The sequence below is a fragment of the Sus scrofa genome, chromosome 9, assembly GCF_000003025.6.
Source record: "Sus scrofa isolate TJ Tabasco breed Duroc chromosome 9, Sscrofa11.1, whole genome shotgun sequence".
Taxonomy (NCBI): Eukaryota; Metazoa; Chordata; class Mammalia; order Artiodactyla; family Suidae; genus Sus; species Sus scrofa.
Window position 1 is genome coordinate 118,889,615 of NC_010451.4, and position 24,299 is coordinate 118,913,913.

Consider the following 24,299-nt stretch of genomic DNA (forward strand, 5'->3'; position numbering starts at 1 on the left):
GACACAGGCAGAAAGAGCTGTATCTTGATTCTCACTTGCCCTATGGCCTCCCCTGTGCACTGCTTCTGCCCAGGAGTCTGCTCTCCACCTGCACATCACCCCCTGCCCCAGCACTGCCAGCATGATGGCCCCTCAGGCTATTCCACAGCCCTACAGACCCCATCCAAGCTGACCCTGCCTGACAGAAGGGCCTGAAATCAGACACTGAAATAGAGGTCACTAAAAACCTTCACCTTTCCTAAGGTGTTATTGGTCAGTGAGCAGAGCTCTTACTTTAATAGAAATAGGGCATCCTCTTCACTTCGGACACCAAAAGCATTAGTTTCACATGTAGTAGTTTAGCTCTGTTCACATGAGCATAAATGCATGCACTTATAAAACACGCACACACCCCCTTCAATCACCACCATTATCAACACAACACAACTCAATACAATAAATGCAACACAATACAAAGGCCCCAGCAAGTTAGAAAGTTATGACTTACACACAGTTTAATAATATCTGCAATCCATTTTTACCATAAGAGCCCACCATCACCATATGACAATGTCCTAGATGGAGGGAACTCAGTCTCTACAATCAGAAACCCACACAAAGCACTGTGTTCATCTACTGATTGATCACATTTACTAAGTTTATTTAGTTTCTGTCTTCCCATATTTAAAAGATCCCCAGCATTAGCAGAGTATATAACATGTGCTCCACATAGACATTCCTTCACCAACATTTAATCATTTAATCCTCAAAAGAATTCTATGGTGTTGATATTCTTATTATTCCTTTTAAACTGAGCTTCATAAAGGACAAAGGGCCACGAGACAGTCTTAACGTTTGCAGTCCCTGGTAAAGTGTCTAATCAATAAAACTAGCAGGGTAGCTTGACAGCTAATTGATGGCATGATGAAATCTTAAAACTAGAAAAGATTACAAGTCATCTAAACCTTATATCCATCTGATCATAAATTCCGTCTAAACAGTCCTCTAGCAACAAAGTTTCATCAACATTCCACCTTTGAATAAAGACCACCCATCCACGAGGAGCTCAGTTACAACGCTCTCGACTTGGAGTCAAAGCATCTTCTCTGAAGCCTCAGCCCATCAATCCCTTGTATTCATTAGTCTTTTTCCACATCTACATGAAAGACCTTCAAACATGTGGAGTCTGCTCTCATGGTTCCCAGATCTTTTTCTGATGAAACATAACTAGTTCATTCAATTGTTCCTTATCTTTTCAACATGTTTTGGGACTCCTTTACCATTATCTTTACATGTCTTTGTTTCCACGACCGGGTGGAAGGGGGGCTAACTTCAAATGTTAATAAGGACCAGGTGGGTCACATACAAGGGTGAGTCTAGCCCTGCTTTTGGTAATGAAGACGTGATAGGGCTGGTGGTAAAGGAAGAGGTCCATCTTACTAAAATGCCTTCCAATGAAAAAACAGACTTTGTGAAAGCCACCTATATTGTGTATTTGAACTAGATTCACCCACTGAGCTAGATATTTCCCAAAACACAGCAACCAGAACTGACCTCAAAAGTCTGGGTGTCATTTGACTAGCTCTCAAGAAAATGATGTTAATCTCTCACTGGCGTAACTAGACTTCTATTAATGCTTCAAACGTTACATTAACCTTTTAGGATATGACATTCTGTTGACTCACATCAGGCTCTCTGTGAACTAAAGCCTGGAATTATTTTTATAGGGCTGTTATTAGTTGTTTTCTTCAACACAGTTTTAAGATTCTATGTTTATTCCTACTAAATGTTATCTTGTCAGACTCAACCCATCTTTCTAATCTGTCAAGATTCTTCCGAGTACTGACTTGGCCATCTTTGCCATCTGATGCAAATATTCCCCATTTTAGTTTCATGTAACCCATAATTATGAGAAGCGTGCCTTTTTATTGAGATATAATTCACATACCATAAAATGCATGCTTTTATATTGTACAGTGACTTTTAGTGTATTTCAAAGTTATACAACCCTCACTAGTATCTAATCCCAGAAAATTTTCCTCATGCCAAAAAGAAACTCTATTCCCATTAGCAGTGCCCACCCCTCCTCCCTCCATCATCTGGCAACCACTAGTTTACTTTCTGTCTCTGTGGAGTTGCCTATCATGGACACCCCATATAAAGAGATTCATATGATATATGGTCTTCTGTGTCTGGTGTCCTTCACTATGCATAATGCTTTTCTAAGATGCAGCCACACTGTAGCATTTATAAATGCTTTTATTTCTATGGCCAAAGACTACCATATTGTATACATATAGCACATTTACTTTATTCATTCTTCAGCTGACGTACCCTTGGATTGTTTCCACTTTTTTTGTCTTTTTGCCTTTTTCTTGGGCCGCTCCCGCGGCATATGGAGTTTCCCAGGCTAGGGGTCGAATTGGAGCTGTAGCCGCCGGCCTACACCAGAGCCACAGCAACTTGGGATCCGAGCCGCATCTGCGACCTACACCACAGCTCACGGCAATACCTCATACTTAACCCACTGAGCAAGGCCATGGATCGAACCTGCAACCCCATGGTTCCTAGTCGGATTCGTTAACCACTGAGCCACGACAGGAACTCCGGATTGTTTCCATTTTTGAATGTTATAAATAATGCTGCTGGAAACATTCATGGGTAAGGTTTTTGTTTTTTTTGTTTGTTTGTTTGTTTGTTTTTGCCATTTCTTGGGCATATGGAGGTTCCCAGGCTAGGGGTCGAATCGGAGCTGTAGCTGCCGGCCTGCACCAGAGCCACAGCAACATGGGATCCAAGCCATGTCTGCAACCCACACCTCAGCTCACGGCAACGCCGGATCCTTAACCCACTGAGCAAGGCCAGGGATCGAACCAGCAACCTCATGGTTCCTAGTGGGATTTGTTAACCACTGCACCACGATGGGAACTCCACGGGTAAGGTTTTTTGTGGACAGATGTTTTCAGTTCTCTTGAGTATATACCCGAAAAGTGGAATGGCTGGTCTTAATGGTAACACTATGTTTAATTTTTTGAGGAAATGCCAAATGGTTTTCCATATCAGCTGAGCAATTTTACATTCCCACCAGCATTGTGGGAGGGTTCCAATTGTTCCACATCCCTGTCAACAATTATTGTTTGTTTGTTTAGGGCCATGCCTGCAGCGTGTGGAAATCCCAGGGCAAGGGATCAAACCCACTCCATAGCAGTCACCTGGGCTACAGCAGTGACAATGTTGAATCTTTAACCTGCTGAGCCACCGAGGAACTCATTGTCTGTTTTTCATTATAGCTACCCTTGTGCCTACGAAGTGGTATTTCACTGTGGTTTTTATTTATAACTTGCTAAAGACTAATGATGTTAAGCATCTTTTTATGGGCTTATTGACCATTTGTATATCTTCCATGGAGAATGTCTATTCAAAGCCCAATTTTGAACTGGATTATTAATCTTTTTACTGTTGAGTTATAGGAGTTCTTTATATATTTTGGAAACAAACCCCACATCAAATACCTTTTTACAAATATTTACTCTTATTCCGTGGGTTGCATTTTCAGTCTTGATGTTCTTTGAAACACAAAAGTTTCAAATTTTGTTGAAGTTCAACTTATCCATGTTTTTCCTTTACTGCTTGTGCTTTTGGTGCCATAGTTAAGATGCACTGCCTAATCCAAGGTCACAAACACTTACACCTAGGTTTTCTTCTAAGGGTTTTATAGTCTGAGCTCTTATATTTATATATTAAATCTGCTTTGAGTTATTTTTTACATATAGTATAAGGTAAGGGTTCAACTTCATTCCTTTGCATGGATATGCAGTTTTGCAGCTGCATCAGTACCATTTTTTCACCACTGAATTGTCTTGGCACCCTTGTCAAAAATGAAATGTCTATAAATAAAAGGGTTTATTTCTGTACGCTTAGTTCCATTCCATTTTTATGTCTATCCTTATGCCTCTTGTGCACCATCTTTATTACTGTGGCTCTGTAGGACAAACATGCTTTTGAATGTTACAGAAGTCAGTTATAAAAATGCTGGGGAAAGACCCCTGTGGCCTTACACTAGAATAGAAGCTCCATGAAGGCAGGGGCTTTTTCTTCGTTGGTTACTCATATATGCTCAGTACCTAGAAAAGGTTGTGACACATGGTTAAGTTCTGAATAAATATCTGTTGATACTAAATGAGTGCTAGAATAAAAAAATATAATTAGAAGCCACTATCAAATTTCAACCACATATGAATCTACTCAGTTGGGCCAGCATTCTGCCTTCTTCTTCCATCATGCCTGGAAAGTTCATGTGGAAGAAGACCTTGCCAAATACTCTGCTGAAGGTTAAAGGACATTTATTTTAATGCTCAGGGTCAGAATACTATCTATGGCATCCATCAAGTTACAGTTACCAAGAAAACAATGACTTAGACCATTCCTGGCACAGACAGGATACTACTTGGTGATTTAAGAAGGAAATGGTCTCTTATCTAGTCCCGGAAAACCATTATTAACAACTTAGAAGAACTGCACAATCCTATGGCAACCACATTCATATCATTTGGTAGTTCAAGAGGAAAAGAACCCTGTCTGGTGAGCTAATACTCCAAGCTGTCACAGTTGCCCTTTCTGGAAGAGCAAATCCAGGAAGCAACAACGAAAAATGAGCAAAAGAAGAACCTGCACACATCCTCAGTACTGGCCCTGCTTCTAAACTGGGCCTGGTGTGATTGAAAGACGACCAAGGAGACAGATTTCATCAAAAAGTGAAAGATACGTTGGAGTTTCTATTGTGGCACAGCGGAAACAAATCTGTCTAGGATCCATGAGGTTGTGGGTTCGATCCCTGGCCTCGCTCAGTGGGTTAAGGATCTGGTGTTGCTGTGAGCTGAGGTGTGGGCTACAGATGCAGCTCAAATCTGGCATTGCTATGACTGTGGCATAGGCCAGCAGCTGTAGCCCCAATTCAACCCCTAGACTGGGAACATCCATATACAGCAAGTGCGGCCCTAAAAAGCAAAAAAAAAAAAAAAAAAAAGTGAAAGAAACATCAACAAAGAGAAGGAAAGATTTCAACTTTTCCCATAGATTACTGAGTTTTATTTTTTTAAAGTTCAAAAAAAATTTTTTTTTCTTTTTAGCGCTGCAGCAAGGGCATATGGAGGTTCCTAGGCTAAGGGCTAAATTGGAGCTGTAGCTGCCAGCCCACGCCTCAGCCACAGCAATGCTGGATCTGAGCCGTGTCTGTGACCTACACCACAGCTCACAGCAACACCACACCCTTAACACACTGAGGGAGGCCAAGGATCGAACCCGCATCCTCATAGATACCAGTTGGGTTCATTACGGCTGCACCATGATGGGAACTCCTTTATTTTTTCTTAATTGTATGTGACAAGCTGACTTTTCAGCTGTGTGTTTGTACGTAGAACTGTTACAAACAGTTATAGACTGTTACTCTGAATTACACTGAAGGTTTACATTCTAGGGTTTATGTTTTGGGTGCAGATCTTCACACAAATAATACTGACATCAGGTCCCCAAAGAGCCTGCCCTGTAGAAATAACCTTGTGTGAAATCTCACGAGCTTTCCAGCAACTCTTTTTTTTTTTTTTTTTTTTTTTTTTTTTTTTTTTGCCATTTCTAGGGCTGCTTCTGCAGCATATGGAGGTTCCCAGGCTAGGGGTCAAATCGGAGCTGCAGCCACCGGCCTATGCCAGAGCCACAGCAATGTGGGGTCCGAGCCACATCTTCAACCTACACCATAGCTCATAGCAATGCTGGATCCTTAACCCACTGAGCAAGGCCAGGGACCGAATCCACAACCTCATGGTTCCTAGTCAGATTCGTTAACCACTGAGCCACGATGGGAACTCCCCAACAACTTTACAGTTCAATCACTCCAGGCTTATGTATTAATGCTGCCTTCCTTATTTAAAAAAAAAAATCATCATCACCATTTTCATTTGACATGGCTACACAAATTATTTAATATTTTTAATTAGACAGATACTGTCCTCTGCTGTACAGATGCGAACAGCAAGGCTGAAAGAAGTTAAGTCAACTATCAATTCATAATCAGTGGAGCCAAGACGCAATCCCAGGTCGATCTGACACCAAACTTCATGTTCTTAGCCACTGGACATCCTGCCCCTCAAAAGACTACAATGCGCTATAAATGCACATGGGATGGTTTTAAATGGACAGAGTCTGCCTGAGCACATGACTGTCTCCTGAGAAAAATCCACCTGCTCTTCTTCCTTGGTCAGTTCATATGTCCACAATCTCAAGCCTATTACCTTTTCTTTTTATCCTTCTCACACTCTCAATATGTATTTTCATTCATATTGTTTGCTTGGGGGAGGAGCAAAAAACCACTTCACATGAAATTTACCTTAAATTTTTAAGTGTATGATACTATATAGTATTGCTACCTATATACACATTATTGCACCACAGAGCTCTAAATCTTTTCCCGGTATTACTGAAACTCTGTGCCCAGGGAAAAGAAAGTTCCCAGTTCTTCCTCCCTCTGGTCCCTGGCTTCCACCATTCTACTTTCTGTTTCTAAAGTTTCACTGTTTGGATGCTGCAGTTAAATGGAATTTGCACTATTTATCTTTCTATGATGGCTTATCTTCATTCATTCATCAAAGGACATTTAGATTGTCCCACACCTTGGCTATTGTCAATGATGCTGCAATGAACATGGAAATGCAAATATTTCTTTGAAATGCTGTTTTCTTTGTCTTTTTTGTTTTCCTTTTTGGCCACAGCTGTGGCATGTGAAAGTTCCCGGAGCCAGGGATCAAACCTGTGCCACAGCAGTGACCTGAGCCACTGCAGTGACAATGCCAGATCCTTAACCCATTGTGGCACAGGGAACTTAGAGAACCTGTTTTCAATCTTTTTGGATAAATACCCAGCAGTGGGATTGCTGTATTGTTTTTATTTAGCAATTCTTTTTTTTTTTTTTTTAATTTCTGAGGAAACTTCATAATGTTTTCCATAGTGGCTGTACCATTTTACATTTCCACAAAGAGTGTAAAAAGGTTTTACACTTTACAGCCGTATCAACGCTCATTATTTTCCGTTTTTTAATTTTATGATAGCCATCTGAACAGGTGTGAAGTGATGCCTCATGATTAATATTGTTGAACATCTTTCACAAACCTATTGACCATTTGTGTGTCTTGGAGAAATGTCTATTTGAGTCATTAGTTTTCTTTTTTTTTTTTAAGAACCAAACCTGTGGCATATGGAAGTTCCCGGGCTAGGGGTCAAATCAGAGCTGCAGCTGCCAGTCTACACCACAGCCACAGCAACTCAGGATCCAAGCCGTGTCTTAGACCTATACCACAACTCACAGCAACACTGGATCTTCAGCCCACTGAGCGAGGCCATAGATCGAACCTGCATCCTCAGGGATACTAGTCAGGCTCCTAACCCACTGAGTCACAATGGGAACTCCCAGCCCCCCCCCTTTTTTTTTTGTCTTTTTGCCTTTTCTAGGGCCACTTCCCACGGCGTATAGAGGCTCCCAGGCTAGGCGTCTAATTGGAGCTATAGCCACTGGCCTATGCCAGAGCTACAGCAACATGGGATCCAAGCCACATCTGCAACCTACACCACAGCTCACGGCAACGCCAGTTCCTTAACCCACTGAGCAAGGCCAGGGATCGAACCCACAACCTCATGGTTCCTAGTCGGATTAGTAAACCACTGAGCCAGGCCAGGGATCGAACCCACAACCTCATGGTTCCTAGTCGGATTAGTTAACCACTGAGCCACGATGGGAACTCCCCAGCCCATTTTTAAACAGGATTATTTGGTTTTACCATTGAGTTATTAGAGTTCCTTAATATTTTGGATATTAACCTATTTTCAAATATACAGTTTGTAAATACGTTTTTCCATTCCATAGGTTGCCTTTCACTCTGTTGACTGTTTCTTTTGCTATACAGAAGCTTTCCAGTTTGATGTAGTACCACGTGCCTATTTTTACTTTTGTTTGCTTTTGATGTCATATCCAAGAAATGATTCCCAACATCATTCAATGTGATGAAGATTTTCTCTTATGTTTTCTTCAAGAAGTTTTATAGTTTCAGGTCTTATGTTTAAGTCCTTAAATAATCTATTTTGAGTTGACTTTTGTATGGTGTAACATAGGGGTCCAACTTCATTCTTTTGCATGTGGATATCAATGTTTTCCAACACCATGTATTTAAGAAACTCTTCTTTCCCCATTGTGTAGTCATGGCCATCTTATCAAAAATCATTTAACCATGTGTGCTTGGGTCTAGTTCTAGACTTTCTATTCTGTTCCATAGCATCTCTATGTCTGCCATTATGCTAATACCACACTGTTTTGCTTAGTACAGCTTTGTATTATGTTTTGAAGTCAAAATGGAAACACATCCCCTGTGTGTGAATTAAAAAAATTGATATTATGAAGATGTCCATACTATCTAATGTGATCTACAGATCCAATGCAATGCCTATAAAAATTCCAGTGGCATATTTTGCAGAAATAGGAAAAAAAAAAAAACCTAAAAGTCATATGGAATCACAAAGGATCTTGATAGTCCAAACAATCTTAAAAAATAGGGAAGAATCTCATGAATGTTTTTACTCTTGTTGCTTCTTGCAGATCAACCCCCTAACGAGACCACAGCAGGAATTTTTGCAGATCTCTGACACATGCTCTCTTTGAACAAGAGCTTGGAGAGAACACTTGGATGTCATTCAGATGCATGAATCCCAGATAACCAAAACGTGCTTGAACACCTCAAATCCAATACAGTTAATTTCTTTTGGGAGAGGGGGGCAATCTGAGGCATGTGGAAGTTCCTGGGCCAGGGATGGAACCTGAGCCACAGCAGTGACAATGCTGGATTCTTAACCATTAGGCCACCAAGGACCTCCTAGTTAACTCCTAAGAGTAAACCCAGTTTAGAACAACTCATACAGAGATCTTAATGGTTTCCTCACTTTTCCCTACTCTTGACAAAACTCCCATCATTTTGGCTCATCATTACCATTTCTCCAATCATCACCACTACTAGGAAAATGCTGGGGTATTTTCAGAGAAAAGACTCATTACTTTTTTTTCCCAATTGCCAAATAACCATCACCTTATTTCATTTAAAAGTTTCTCAATCGAGGTTCAGCCTTAACAAGTGCAGCTCCCATGAATACAGTCTTTGGGGTTAGAACCTGGTAAAATCCTAGTCTCATCATCCATCAGCTGTATATCTCTACACAACCCATTTACTAAATTTAAGCATTAATTTCCTCACCCCAAAGTGGCTATAAAAAGGATACCTATGTCAAAGGTTTGTCATAAAAATGAAATAAAATAATCAGTGTCCGGCACTTAGCAAAGCCCCCATGGTAACCATTCTTATTTAGCGGTAGTAGTACCCTTCGTAAAGAAAGATCTAGTCGCAATGCTGCAGTGGGCGCCCGCAGCTGCTCTGCCCACGCAGCACACAGGCCTCCAGAGGACCTCAGCAACAACACCTACCAGGCTACCTGCTCCACACACCCCTACAGGGCTGAGATGGGCTTTAAGGCGCTGGTATCCCACTGATGGGCCTACAGCGCCCAGCAGGCACAAAAAGCCCATGTGCCAAGCGCAGCCCCTGGGGCCACCGGGAGTTCTGCTGAGAGTCCTGGGCCCTAGGCAGGCTCCATAAGCAGGTGCGCAAGAACTCCCCGTGGGCCACAACTGACCGCCCAGGATTGGGGAAGGCATTATGGTTGAAGGCCTACCCCACCCCGCCTTCCCCCTTGGTTCCTGGCCACCCAGGGCGGGCTCAATCCAGGCAGCAATGCCCTGCAGCTCCCCCTGGGGAAAAAGGCATTTGTATCCAGACAAGCTGCCCTTTATGACACTAACTGGGCTGGTGGAGGCACTACTCACTCAACAGACGTGGGCGGGGTGGCAGCGCAGGGCGGCCGCTGTGGTTTTCTTTCTTCCTTATTTTAAGGAGTTGATGTTCCACAAAGGAAGATTAGACACATATGTAGAAATCTCCACCAAAATCCTAAGTGAGCAAAGTAACCCCACGTGGCCGATGGCGGCAGCTCTGCCGGCCCTGCAGTCAGTGTCCGGCTGTGGTCACGTAGCTATGGACTAGCTGTCCCCGAGGAGCTGCAGCAGGAGGAATCAGGGATCACTGCTCCAGGGTTACTTGTGTCGCTGCAGCAACTTTCTCTGCCTCGTCTAGAAGAAACCACAGCACTTGCTGAGGTCTGCCACCTCCACCCCTTCAGGGGCCTGGGATGGGGGCATTGGAATGGACAGCAGTGGGGTCCTTCGCATTCACCTCCCTATTGGTGGAGTTCAGTACCTGTTTTTGTTGTGTAGCAGTGCTTTGTCCCGAGCCGGAGGCTGTGAGGGCACGTCGATGAGCACTGTGCAGACGGTGTCGGGACTTCCTGGCCCAGTCACACAACCACCCAGAAAAGAGGCAGGGTGACCAAGAAGGTCAGTAAAGAGCTTGCGCAGATAGTCGAGGTCTGGATTATAGAAGAAGTTCCGGCACCGCACGTTGCGCAAGTACACGGCTATCGCCTGTAGAAAGCTTTCGCGGAGGCACTCGATGGGTGTGGTCCGATTAGCGTCCCGGATCTTCAGGGAGCCTTCCTAGAAGGTGCTTTGCAACGCTGCTAGGGCAGGCTGCCACGCAGGAAGTACATGAACACATGGTCCAGCGCCTCCAAATCTTCACAGCGGCTCTGTTTCCTGCCCAGGTAAGCGTTTATACTCAATGTAGCGCGCCATGCCTGTCAGGGTCTTGTGCTCATCATTCGGGATGTGTTTCTAGATGTCACAGTCAGTAGACTCCTTGGTCAGGCTAGAGTCAGTCGATGATGTGGATTCATGCTGCTGCTTAGTGCCCGGTCACCCCACTAGGAAGTTGTCGGGCTTCACGAGGTGGTAGATGAGGCTCTTGATGTGCCTGTATTCCATGCGCGTGATCAGCTGGATTGTGGTCATGATTACTGTCTTGCGCGTGAACGTGTGATCGCCCGAGTGGAACAGGTCTTACGGGTTGGGCCTGAGCGGCTCCAGCACTGTGGCTTTGTACCTCCACGCAGGCAGAAGTCTACACCTGTGGAATGCCCTCTGGGGCACTGAGCTGCTTGTAGAAGTGGTATTGCAGGTGTAGCTTAAGCGCCGGGGATTTGATGAGCTCCACCTTGATAGCTACCTGTTCATTTGTATGGAGATTCTTAGCCAGAGCTCCCCAAACTTGCAACAGCCTTTTTCCTGACCCGGAAGGGGGCCCACCATCAGGACCCGTGATCTGGTCCCCATAGGCCGGATGCTGTGGCTGGTCCATCCACTGGCCTTGGTTTTTCTCCAACCCTCCTTCAATTTCCCTACCCTCCTTTCGTGTCAAAAATCCATAAATTTGCGTTACCCTGGAGTTTCCACTTTGCTGCTGTGCACATCCCGGCACTATAGAGACCTGAGGTTGCAGGCGGCTGTTCCGGGCTAGCACACGGGGTGGCCCGACATCTTCCTGCTAGCCCAGCGGGCCACCTCGCTCATCTAGGTGGTCTGGGAGTCACGTGGGGATGGGACCAATGCTGCAGACAGGTCCCTCGGACTCAAATCTCGTGGCTCTCTGCTGACAGCCTCCGCCCTGGCCGTGGCCCGGCGGCCAGCGGCTGACGTGGGCTGCCCAGGCTCTCTCAGCAGCAAGGTTCGGACTCCAGCTCGGAGTCTTGGTGCTCCAGCCCTTGACCCCACTCCGATGCCGCCTTTGCCACTGGCCTCCGAATGTTCATGGCGGGCCTGTTGCTACTCATTATTATCTACTTCTCTGGATCAATCACTTTGCTGTCTCATGGTCTTTCTACAGTAATGACTTTTCTTTACATGGTATTGGGTGGTGTTGTGGTTGATGTCAAATAAGCAAACTGCTTAGGAGGAGGCCAGGAGGAACATTAAGAATAGGGAAGAGAAAATAAAGGGAAAACAGATAAAGGAGAAGAGTGAGGAAAAAAAAAAAAGTTGTTTATAATCTGTTGTGATAACGGAGATCAGTTGATCTCCATTCCCTCTCTCCATCAGCCCCGAGATGAGGAAGTGAATGTCACTGGGTAGATCCATGAGGGAAAAAAGGTGACACTAGGCCTCTACTCTCCCCAAATCTCTTAAATGACCCAGCCTGTGATTTAGGTTCCAAGAGGTCATGAAGTGAACCCAGATCACCTTCTATTAATGTTAAATGAGCCTGTAAATGCACATTGGGCAGCAAATCAAAACCACTGGAAGCAGCTACTCTTAACTTAGGAAGTTCCTGTCTCTTAAAGGACCAGCTGCCCTTTCATAAAAGACCATTTCTTTTCTATGAATAATACATATAATTGTAGAGAGGAAAATATATTTCCATTAAGCAATATCAATTCTCAACACACTGGATATAATCTCTTATACTTCTATAATTAAAAATTAAACACGTAGTCTTATGTTGAAGAAACTCCAAAGCTGGTTTTTATGTGCTCTCTTTTTTTTTCTCCAAAATCATCATTCTTACCAGCCTTTCGATATAATTATATTCCAGGGAAAAAACAGCCAGTCAGAAAAAAATAAATCAACATATAATCTTACTTTAAAGTCCTCGCTTATCTTTTACGATGTGTATAGGCTGTTTGAAAAAAAAAAAATTGGGTCTGAAGTTTTCTACAATGAACATATACTATATTCCTTTATTTCATTATTTTAAAAAGGAAAATTATGTAAAATATCAGATCTGTTGTATTGTTAGACACAAGAGACTTTCATTGACTGTGTGGGTTTCTGTTAACCTATTTCAAGATCTTAAGTCCCGGAAAAAATAGCTGATGCTCAATGAATATTTTTCTGAATAAGCAAACGTTAATATTAAAAATAAAAACTAAGAAGATATTTGAGGTTGGGACTGTTTCCTGTTTTGCCAATACAGTTGCCCAGTGGATTTTCCCTTCCTCTGCTCCACTTCCCTCTTTACTCAATAAAGAGCAATCTTAAGGAAACGGTCACTAAAAGCAGGAGGATTCTTACTCTTGGCCCTAACTCACTTAGGACACACATTCTTAGCTTGTTTGTTTAAGAAAAATCCATGTAAAAGCCATTGACCTCAGAAAAGTATGGGTATCTATCTTCTTTGGCCATGAAGATAAAACATAATACCAATAATAATATTTCATTAAAAGAAAAATTTTGGTGACATGCATTTCAGTCAACATACCCAAACTGATTAAAATTCAAATCACAGAATTTCTAAAGCTAGAAAGATTCTCCTATGTCTTGGAACCTAACTCTTTTTTAAATTGTGGAAGCAGAGGTAGAAGAAGTTAAGTGATTGTCCCAAAGATACGGAACTCATAAATTGTAGATAGACTTGGTCCCAGGTACCTAATTCCAATTCTAACACATATTCCATTTCACCGCACTCTACTATAAACCCCTTAGTGCTTTATGGGCAGATAATAAAAATTAGTTAATGCAGATGATGACGATAATGAAATTTCACTGTGCTGGAAACAGGGAAATGAGGTCAGCTGGCATTTGGTGATGCTTTTGTTAAGGCAGAACATCTATTATTTTCCATCTCTCTCTGCATTTAAAAAAATCTATGTACTTTGCTAAAAAAAAAAAAGCCTTAGGCAACTAAATATCATTCATTAAAACATTTAAGACAAGTCACAGCTCCTAGTAATACACTTCCAGAACAGAAAAGCAGGATAAAGATAGCTTAGAAACTGCACACACATAGAATTTTTCTACTGATACCCCAATCCCCTGCTGGCCAATTTTGAAAAGTGGGTTTTTATTGTACCATAAAAATGAACAAGCTGAGGCTCTTACATCCGGAGAAAGGTTGGTACCTCCATGGAAAATGTTTTGCCTTCAGGAGTCCAGGATGAGAGGAAATCATTTTTACTCTTGGATAAGGACAACTAATTGTTTTGATAGACTTGGGTATTGAAACTCCATAGCACATAAGCTATGGCTTGAGCAAGATAATTCTGTTTCTAAGTATAAGGTGATTACTGATACAAGCATTGTCTTGAGATCCCTCTCCAATGTTACCACCAATGTGAATTTGTCTACTAAAAACCAAAGACCCAGCTTTGGAGAACTGTTTGACAGTAGCTATGAAAGCTAAGCACTTGTCTGTATGCAAGAAATTCCACTTCATGGGTATATACCTAACTAAATGCATTTATACATGAGTCAAAAGACATGCACAAGAATGTTCATAGCAGCCCTTTTCAGAATAGCACCAAATGGGAAACTACTCAAATGGCCGTCAATAGTAGGCTGGATAAATACATTGATACAGTCACAACCTGCAAGACCATTTTGAGTTAACTACAGCTACTCTTAATAGCATGAACAAATTTTCGCAAAAACATTGTAGAGTAAAATAAGCCACCTATGCAAAAAGCTTGTACTGTATGATTCTGTTAATGTGAAATTTAAGTGATCAAATTGTGGTGTTATAAATCCAGTTAGTGCTCCCCCTAGGGGTGGTGGTGGTGACCAAGAGGCACAAGAAGGATTTGGTGGGGGGAGGGGAGTGAGTGCTGGTGCTATTTTGTTTCTTGATCAGGGGTGTGGTTATACAGGGTTGCTGTCTTGTTTAAATGCATTGACCAATGCACTTAGGATGTGTAAGTTTATGCGAGGGTATGTATATGTCATTTAAAAATCTGAGGCCCTAAACATTTTCCTATGAAAACATGGTAGGGCAAGAGTGACACATTATAGAAGAGACGCCCCATCAGTAAGATAAAGAATGACTGCACCCACAGGCAGCCTTCCCTCCCTTGCTCTGTTTTTCCCTCATCATTGCTTCTGAAACTGGTCCTCAGCCTGCAAATGAGGAACACAAATGCATAAATGTCACATTCTTATGCAGGAACCAAGGCATTCACTTCTTTTTGCCTCAAGGCAGGATTGGGTCTCAGTTTTCATATACTAAAAATGGACCTATTAGGGTAATGAGTGAGTTCACATCTGTCATTTCAAGTTGATTTTGCTGGCAGTCGGTGGCATCTGAGATGTGTCCCACTAATTAGAGAGAAATCAGATAAATTCAGGGAACATATATCATTTGGGAACATGGACTGAATGGGCACTTGTCCTTTGTGCTCCTTCTGTAAGGTCTATTGAGGGAACACATAGGTCTGTCCTTAAGATTTAATAAATGGAGGAAGGAAGGGGAAAGAAACTCTTAGATACTTATTATGAGCCAGTACAGTCTTAGGCATTTAGATAGTCTTCACAATAGCTTTCAAAGGCAGGTGCTATTGGCAGGTACTTTTCATTTTGCAGAAAAGGATGCACACTCCAAGAGAGGATGAAGTCTATGCAAGTTATGCTGCTACTAAATAAGGGAAGAGATTTAGTCAAATTTGGGACCCCTGACTCCTCAGGCTGTTTTCATATAGCACAGTTTCTATAAAGGTCAACAGACCTTTGACAAAAATGCCTGCATTCCCTAGAAGAAAAGAACCAAAGGATTCTTTTCAGCTCTGCTTCAAGTCTCTCCTTAATATCACGGAGTATTCTAAGTGCAAGGCAAAACCCAACCATCCTTTTGCCTTAAAAAAAAAAAAGTCTTAAATAGCTTGGGTAGTAAGGGTATAAGTTTTTAATAACTGTCGTCACTGAGTCAGACCACTTTCTCAATCAAGCCCAAAATTCTTTCATAAATAATGGTATCCAAGTGGTGGTTTGTGGGATACCTTCCAAGAGCAGCCCTCAAAAGTTGAGGTATCCACGCTCAGTGTGTCTAACTTCTCTTAGACTCAAGGAGTCACTCCTAGCACTACAGAACTGGCCAATATCCAAAGAGGAAGAAATCAATGGTGCCAACCCAAAAGACTTCAGAGAAACCATAAACCGGATGTATTGCTTTGAGGTATCAGAATTCCTGCTGGGAGCAGGCCTCTCCTGCAAGCTGTTCCGTGACCATCACGGCAGCTGCTATGACCCAGAATAAACATCTGACTCTCTCTATCTCAGCTTCTCTACACTGCAAAAGGATGATAAGAACTCCTACTCTTCCTCGTAGATGTTAAAAGAACCAGCTAATGTCTGCGGACAGAAGCACCATGTTGGTGCCAGGAACTGTGTGCCCACTGGAGTAGGAAGCCTGGGGCAATGCAGATTGGTGGCAGTCTTGCACAGATCACACATGTCCTCAGCTCCCAACAGAAAAGGTTTGAGTGACCACCTCCCCCCCTCCCCAGCTCATAATGGGACACCAAGGCTAATAGATGATGTGGAGATACATTTGGGGACTGAATGAAGAAGCCAGAAAAAAAAAAAAAAATAGTGAAATTTGCCAGGCTGAAACAGAGCTATAGTGAGTCCTGCCCCTGCATACAGAAGCAAAGGGTGAACATTTGTCCTCTGTGGGCTCTCTGGCAGGGTTAGCAGGACTGGGCACTGGGAGAGTTGACGGAACTCACACTGGAGAGCTGGCCAGCAGAAAGCAGCCACAGAGACTCTGAATCGAAACTGATCTAACATGGAGTTCCCCGCTGCGGCCCAGTGGGAACCTAGGCCCACAGTGGATTAAGAATCTGACTGCAGCAGCTTGGATGGCTGCAGAGGCGTGAGTTCACCCCCCAGCCCAGTGCAGTGGGTTAAAGGATCCAGCGTTGCCACAGCTGTTGGAATAGGTCATAGCCATGGCTCAGATTCAGTTCCTGGCCTGGGAACTTACATATGCCATGGGTGTGACCAAAAAATAAAATAAAAAAACAGTGATCTAACGTGAAAACAGAAAAGAGGATACACCTAACGGTAGAGACAGGGCAGCAGGTATTCAGTGGCTATGCAAAAATATCAAAGCCATAGATGGATCAGACTTAATAGCTGGCTCCTGACCAGGTGGCTCCTCTAGGGCTTCCATGTGGTGGCATGCCGAAGCGAATACAAAGAATTAGCTCCCAGGCTCTGAGTTGGGTCATTTTACATGTTTATCACACAGTCCCTCACACCAGCCCATGAAAAGTGGGTTTTATCCTTTTTCAAGAACTGAGGGTCAGGAGTTCCTGTCGTGGCTCAGTGGTTAACGAATCCGACTAGGAACCATGAGGTTGCAGGTTCGATCCCTGGCCTTGCTCAATGGGTTAAGGATGTGGCGTTGCCGTGAGCTGTGAGCTGTGGTGTAGGTTCCAGACGCAGCTCGGATCCTGCGTTGCTGTGGCTCTGGCGTAGGCCGGCAGCTATGGCTCTGATTCGACCCCTAGCCTGGGAACCTCCATATGCCGTGAGAGCAGCCCAAGAAATGGCAAAAAGACAAAAAAAAAAGAAAAAAGAAAAAAAGAACTGAGGGTCAAAGTGACAAAACAACTTAGCTAAGACAGTGAAGCCATTATTAAAATACGCGTCTGGCTGACACAGGAGCCCTTGCTTATTAAACTGGGTCCTCCATCTCTCATCACAGTCATCCATGGTGTATACCAGCTCCGAGCATATCCCTCGGCCAACTCAGTAAGAAATCCAAATTATGGTACCTGGCTTTGGACTTTAGAGGGCAGGAATGGCCTGGAGTGCAGTCACTCCATTCAACAAGCATTTGAAGAGGACCTACTGTGGGCCAGGCTTGTGCTTGGCATGGATAATGCAGAAAAAGGAGACCCACTCCTTGGCCTTGGTGAGGTCCACTGGCACCCAACAAGCATGGCAGGGCAGGCATTCTGGGCAAGCTCCCCACAGCGCAGACCTCAGCCACGTTGGCAAGATGCACAAGCAGCCACAGAGGTTGTGGCCCCCTTGAAAGCCGTTCTCAAGGAGCCCTTCAGCAAACAGAGCATATTCTTTAGTCTGAGTTTTGACAGCTGTTTATTAATCTCCTGAGGATTATGGCTAAAAACTGCTGCACATTCCTTTACTTTTAATTACAGTCCTATAGAAGGTTTGATTTAAAAAAAAAGAAACTAGTGAAATTACTGCAGAAGAAAAAAGTTCTTAATAATTTATTCATAATGCTATTAAGACAAAGTCATGTTTTATTGGGCTCTGCGTGTTTATGTTGTGACGCAGAAGTCAATAAGAAGGAACTTTAGTAATATATAATATCTATTAATATTCTACACATATGTCCCCCAAACAAACAATGTCTCAGCACCAGTAAAGGATTTCAATAATTAAAAGGTATGATTTTCTGGGTTTAACTATTTCCTGTTGAAACTGACAGCCTCTTGTTCCCAGAAGAAGCAAGTGCATTTTACAGGGAGAGTGACAGTGTAGAGTGAATATTAGTCCAGGAAGGGGCTCCCATCTCCAGGATGACACTAACTGCAAGTGACCTTGAGGTCTAGACCCTGCCTAGTTCATCTGCACGATGAAGAGATTTGGCTGCACTGATGCCCACATCTTCCCAGCTTTGCAGCTGTGAAATAGTACTCCTCAGGGCCTTACCTTTATCCCTCCTTGATCACCATCACCTTTTGTCAAGTATCATTTTGAAATGAGTTTCTTGTTTCCCAAATGGGCATGGCTCTTCAACTGCTTAGCCTGGCTCACAGAGTTAATAGGCAGAATGGAGACCCACTGGCTATGGAGACAGGCGATGGTTCCCTCTGTGACTTGCTGTTTGCCCTCGATCAGCGAGTCACTTAGAAATTCCAGGCCCATCATTTCCTCACTGATAGGGGATTATGTGACAATACTTAGCTACCATGAAGGAGTGAGAGAGGATTAAATAATATGCTTGTATGGGACTTAGCCAATACTCGATGCTGCACTGGGTACCTGGTAATAATTACCTTTTGATTCTCACAGAACTCACCTGAAATAACCTTCCTGATTCAAGGGCTAATAAATGCTTCCATAAGAGGGTTTCGTTCCTCTTCATTTCCCCAAAAGAACTGGGCCACAAACGGAGAGCCTTGATACGCCACTGCAAGCATGGATTTCCTTCACCTTCGCGGCTCAGAATCACTCAAGAATCGTGATCACTATGTTTTACACTCTCAAATCGTTTTTCCCATATTCCTTTATAGAGAGACGCGTATTGTGTTGTACGCCTAACGGGAAAATATCCTGTGGGTGTTTCAACACTGTTCAGACTCCCTCTCCACCACAACTACCTGGATCATCTCACCATCAAATGGAAGAGACAATGGGGCTTCATGGAAAGAACGCCCATTTAAGCAGGAAATCAACCTCGATGAGAGGATAGTAATAATTATCGTCAGGCTGGATTGAGAAAAGAGTCTGTGCTGGCATGGTTTGGAGTAATTGATGTTTATCAAGTCCTTTGTTCTCGGAGAGGAGACAACCCTATGGGATTGTTACTGTTCTCCTGTCCGTTTCGCTGTGTGAAAGAACATGCAGCACAGGGAGGTTAAAAGCTTCCAAATGCCACATTTCCAGGAATTAGGGCACACCAGATTCAAACCCAAGCAATTCAGAGTCTGAGCTTTTAATTATGCAGCTCATCATAGTTGGCAGGACAATCAGGAAGAATGTATGTAGAGAACTGGCCTGGTTGAAAGCAGTCATTGAACACTATTTTTCTATTATTTAAGTTAAAATAGCTATTAAATGTTATTGCTTTTCCCAATTAATTGACACACATTCACCCTTTATATTCCAATTTTCTACTTTCACCTCCCATATTTTTAGATCCACTGGTCTCCTTCTGTCTCAGTCCACGGGCACAAGGCCCAGTGGCATCCATGGTCAAGCCAGAGAGAAGCCCCTCTCTAGCCCATTTCATAACTTCCCTAGGTCCTGGCTTTCAGCATTCTGCGTGCTGATCTATCAGCCTACAGTTTGAAATATAGAACAAGCCTCTCCCCCTACCTCATTATTTGTACAGTTTCAGCCTCTGATAAACTGGTCACTTACCTTATAAAGGCTGCTTATAAATTGTGCTGAAATTCTGTGGAACAGGAAGGCCAAGGATATGTTAAGATACACCAAAATTTCCTGAGAAAGGAAAGCTTACCCTAAGATCACAGACTTCTCATTTCCTGCCACTCACTGATCCAGTCGCCACGACAGCGTCAGCTTATTTGGCTCAGGTAAGCATCCAGCTGAATGCGGTTCAACCAAATGACAGCAATAGTGAGGCAGATAGCAGGTCTTATAAGGCACCATTTCCAGAAGATAATCATAGTAATTTGCTGTCATCGTTCCCTCACAAGTCCAGGAAGAAGAGCGGCATTAAATCCCACATAGACGGCAGAGATGTTGAGATTTGGAGAAGTACAATGGTATACTTGAATCCTGGGAACTGGTGGCAAAGCCAAGAAGGAATGAAGTAGCAGATGGCAGGCTATCAGCAGAAAGGTGGACCCTCCCACTACCTCACCTAGCTAATTGGGGGCAGCTGGTGGTTTATGGAAAGACCATTTTCAAATCATGCAGTGCCTTGCTCTTCAAAATGTGGCCCATGGACCAGCTGCATGGATAGCACTTGGGAACTTGCTAGAAATCAAGAGATTCGTCTCCCCCACCCCCGCCCCCAACCTCCTGAGTCTGAGTCAGCACTGGGGACTGATTATTCCTGAGTGCATGATGTATTGAGACATTTCAAGGGGGCTCATCACTCAGGTTAAGACTGGCAGGCCTGACTGAGCTATAAAACAGCCTCCATTTTGAAATTTCAGTGAATAAGTACATACATAGGATAATATAAAAGCACAATTAGGAAAGTGAAGAAAATTCAAAAATTGTGCTCAGGATAAGTGTGGCAACACTAAAGAAGAGACGGCAGGAGGTCTGCCTGGAAACCCAATAGGGACATTCCATTTGCTGCTCGAATCCACCCTCCACTTTTCTTCATCTTGCTCTGTGCCCAGAGAGGCTGACCTGTATGTGAGCAGAAGGATGAAGGATGAGATTCCCCAGGGGCTGGCCTTGGGCTGGCCATGTCCCTCTGTGGAAGTCACAGCTCTATCCCAACAGCTCTCACCATGTATGGGCTCTAGTAACTGCCTTCTTCTCCTCCCGTTCAGCCTAAGACAGGTCTCAACACTTCTGTATTCAGCCTCTGCATACTGCCATGTTCCTACCTGTGTCTTCTAAACAGTCCCTTGGTCAATTCTGTAAAACTCAGTTGGAGTATATAACCTATTTTCTACTGGGACCTTGACCGATAGGTTTATTTATTTTTTTAAATATGATTTGTATTTTTTCCATTATAGTTGTTTTATAGTGTTCTGTCAATTTCTACTGTACAGCGAAGTGACCCAGTCATACGTATATATACACATATATATATATTCTTTTTCTCACATTATCTTCCATCATGTTCCATCACAAGTGATCAGATATAGTTCCCTGTGCTATACAGCAGGATCTCATTGCTTATCTACTCCATATGCAATAGTTTGCATCTATTAACCCCAAATTCCCAGTCCATCCCACCCCCTCTTCTTGGCAACCACCAGTCTGTTCTCCAAGTCCATGAGTTTCTTTTCTGTGGAAAGGTTCATTTGTGCCATATATTAGATTCCAGATATAAGTGGTATCATATGGTATTTGTCTTTCTACTTCACTTCATATGAGAGTCTCTAGTTCCATCCATATTGCTGCAGATGTCACTATTTTGTTCTTTTTTATGGCTGAGTAGTATTCCATTGTGTATATATACACTACATTTTCTTAATCCATTATTTATCTGCTGATGGACATTTAGGTTGTTTCCATGTCTTGGCTTGATTAATAAATTTAGACAAAACTGCTGGTTCAAAGAATGAAAGGATAGTGGAAAACATTAACCTGTCATAGGGTAGGGGGCTTAAAATACAAGAATGGTCCAGGCGAGAGAGGTTGCAACCAGTTTAACCAAGGGCCATGTTCTGTCACACTTAGATGTCAAATGCAAGAAACATGCTCTGAACATGTTTAATAAGCAGGCTCCCCCTTCATCTCTTAAGGAATCCTAATTCTCAAAATGGGGTTTCCACTGCATCTCAGTCCAGATTCTGTTCATCAGGTGCATCCCACTTGTGTCTCCTCATAGCAATGTCCCTTTAGATGCTCATCTGGCCTGTATCCATGAAGCAGCCTCAAAAGATAAAGTATCCCCTCTCCTTCCCTTCTCCCTAAAGTACAGAGCTGATTGGATTGGATTAGCCATCATTTTCCCTGTTAGATCTGTCCTTTAACCATCAACTTGTTCAGGTCCCCCATCCGTTTGTATGACCCCTGTATTCCAGAAGTTTCCAGAATTGGAGACAATACAATTTCTTTCTGACTCCTTTACTTCACAGAAATGTCAAATGTGTGTACACTCGTTGGCCTACCTATAAAACCTAATGTGATTCCATCCTCATGGAGTTTGGCCCACACCACTCCAGGGGGCCCACCTCTACAAGGGCCGGACTGGTCAGGTGAAAAGGCTTTCCTACAGCTCCCCATCCATCACTGCCACTCTTGTGTCAGACTTATCCCCACTGCATCCTCATTCTGTCCCTCTCTCTGGAATCTTATCTCCAACAGCCTTGTTCTTAAGTAATTTTATATCACCCAGCATTGAAGGTCCTTAGCAGGCTCACCTTCTTTTAAAGTCTTCCCTGCAACTTTAAAACATAAAAATGTCTCCCTAATCCACCTCCTTTGGAGCTTGCTTGTTTCTATGTGAGAACCCAGGGGATTTCTGTAAGTAGAGCACGTGTGCAAACGTATATAGGCTACACAGGGCAAGAAGATTCAAGCCTGACTTCTGGGTTCCTGGCTTAAGAGCCTACCTAGGTGGAAAGTGTTGCTGCTTACAAATTTCTTTAAATTTATTATTTTTGCCTCTTAGGCCTCCTTTATTCCATAATGGGCCTTCCATCCCTCACTCCTTCTTCCCTCCCCCTTTTTAAAGCTTTTGATTTTGTGTGTTGTGTTTTTGCTTTTTCTAGGGTGCCTCCCAAGGCATGTGGAGGTTCCCAGGCTAGGGGTCGAATCGGAGCTGTAGCCGCCAGCCTGTGCCAGAGCCACAGCAACTCCAGATCCAAGCCGCATCGGCCACCTACCCCACAGCTCACGGCAATGCCGGATCCTTAACCCACTGAGCAAGGCCAGAGATCGAACCTGCAACCTCATGGGTCCTAGTCGGATTCGTTAACCACAGAGCCACGACGGGAACTCCTTTTGATGTTTTAAATGAAACTTTGTCGTTTGTCCTACATTGCGTTCCCCATGCTAGGTTGGCTGATTGCTTTATATGGGGTCTTTGAACATGTTCCCTTACTTGTGTTTGTCTTTTTAAAATTTGTGGTGAGATACACATATCATGAAATTTTACATTTTAACTATCTTTAAGTGGACATTTCTGGGGCATGAAAGTGATAGGGCTAGAGTAGGCACAGGTGGTTGCAGAAGTCCCAATAGGGGATCATAGATAAAGAGGGAAACCTGGGGAATGTTGGGAGACCACTGTAAGTTCAAGAAAACCATCAGCACAAGGCAGGCTTGCTCGACTAGAGGAGGTGCGGGAATTGCCTCAGGTCATTGGGTGGGGGATGGGATGAGGCCTGCATTCAGATTCAGACCAAGGGCAAGAGTTTGAGGACTGCCCTTCAGCTGATTTGAATATACACCTTACCTGGTACTACAGAGGAGTACCCAGAAAGGAAGAGGCGGGCCTTTCCAACTCCCACTGGCCTTGGATGATAAAACTGTGGCCCACTGGATCCTTGGAGACAGAGCTTCCTTGCCTGCCTGCTTTCATCTCCCACAAGCGTCCTATCCTAATAAATCTGTTTCTTGCCTCTCTCTTTGTCTCTCGCTGAATTCCTTCTGCACAGAGGCATAACGAACCTGAACCTTAGTGACTTCAGACACAGGGTGAGTAATTCTCACTTAAAACCGTGGGTTCAAGTCCCAATCTGGCTTTAGGTTGGGTTCCAGTCCCAGCACGTGGGTCGAAGTTCCAATCTGGGTTTGGGCTGGGTTCGAGTCCCAGCACAGGCTTCAAGTCCCAATCTGCATTCTGGCTAAGTTCAGGTCGTTAGTGCTGTCAGTTTCAAAAGTTCATTCACATTGTTGTACAATCATCACCAGCATCCATCTCCAGAATGTTTCTCACCATCCTAAACAGAACCTCTCTAACCATTAAACAGTACCACTCCCTTCCCATCCTTCCTTCTCTCAGCCCCTGGCAGTGGCCACTCTACTCCCTGTCTTTATGAATCTGATTACTCTAGGTAACATGCAAATGGAATTCCACAGTATTTGTCCTTTGTGCTTCTTTTATTTTAGGGTTATCCATGTCACTGCATATGTCGGAATTCCCTTCTTTTTTATTTTTATTTTTTATTTTTTTGTCTTTTTGCCTTTTCTAGGGCCGCTCCCACAGCATATGGAG

General features: G+C 43.4%; 1 protein-coding gene and 1 pseudogene across 4 annotated transcripts in view; both read right to left on the bottom strand.

Annotated features, from left to right (window-relative positions):
* Nucleotides 1–24,299, bottom strand: part of ASTN1 (astrotactin 1) — a 319,889-nt gene that overhangs the window by 240,471 nt on the left and 55,119 nt on the right. The gene's annotated exons all lie outside the window — the stretch shown is intronic.
* Nucleotides 10,160–11,386, bottom strand: LOC106507871 (annotated as a pseudogene).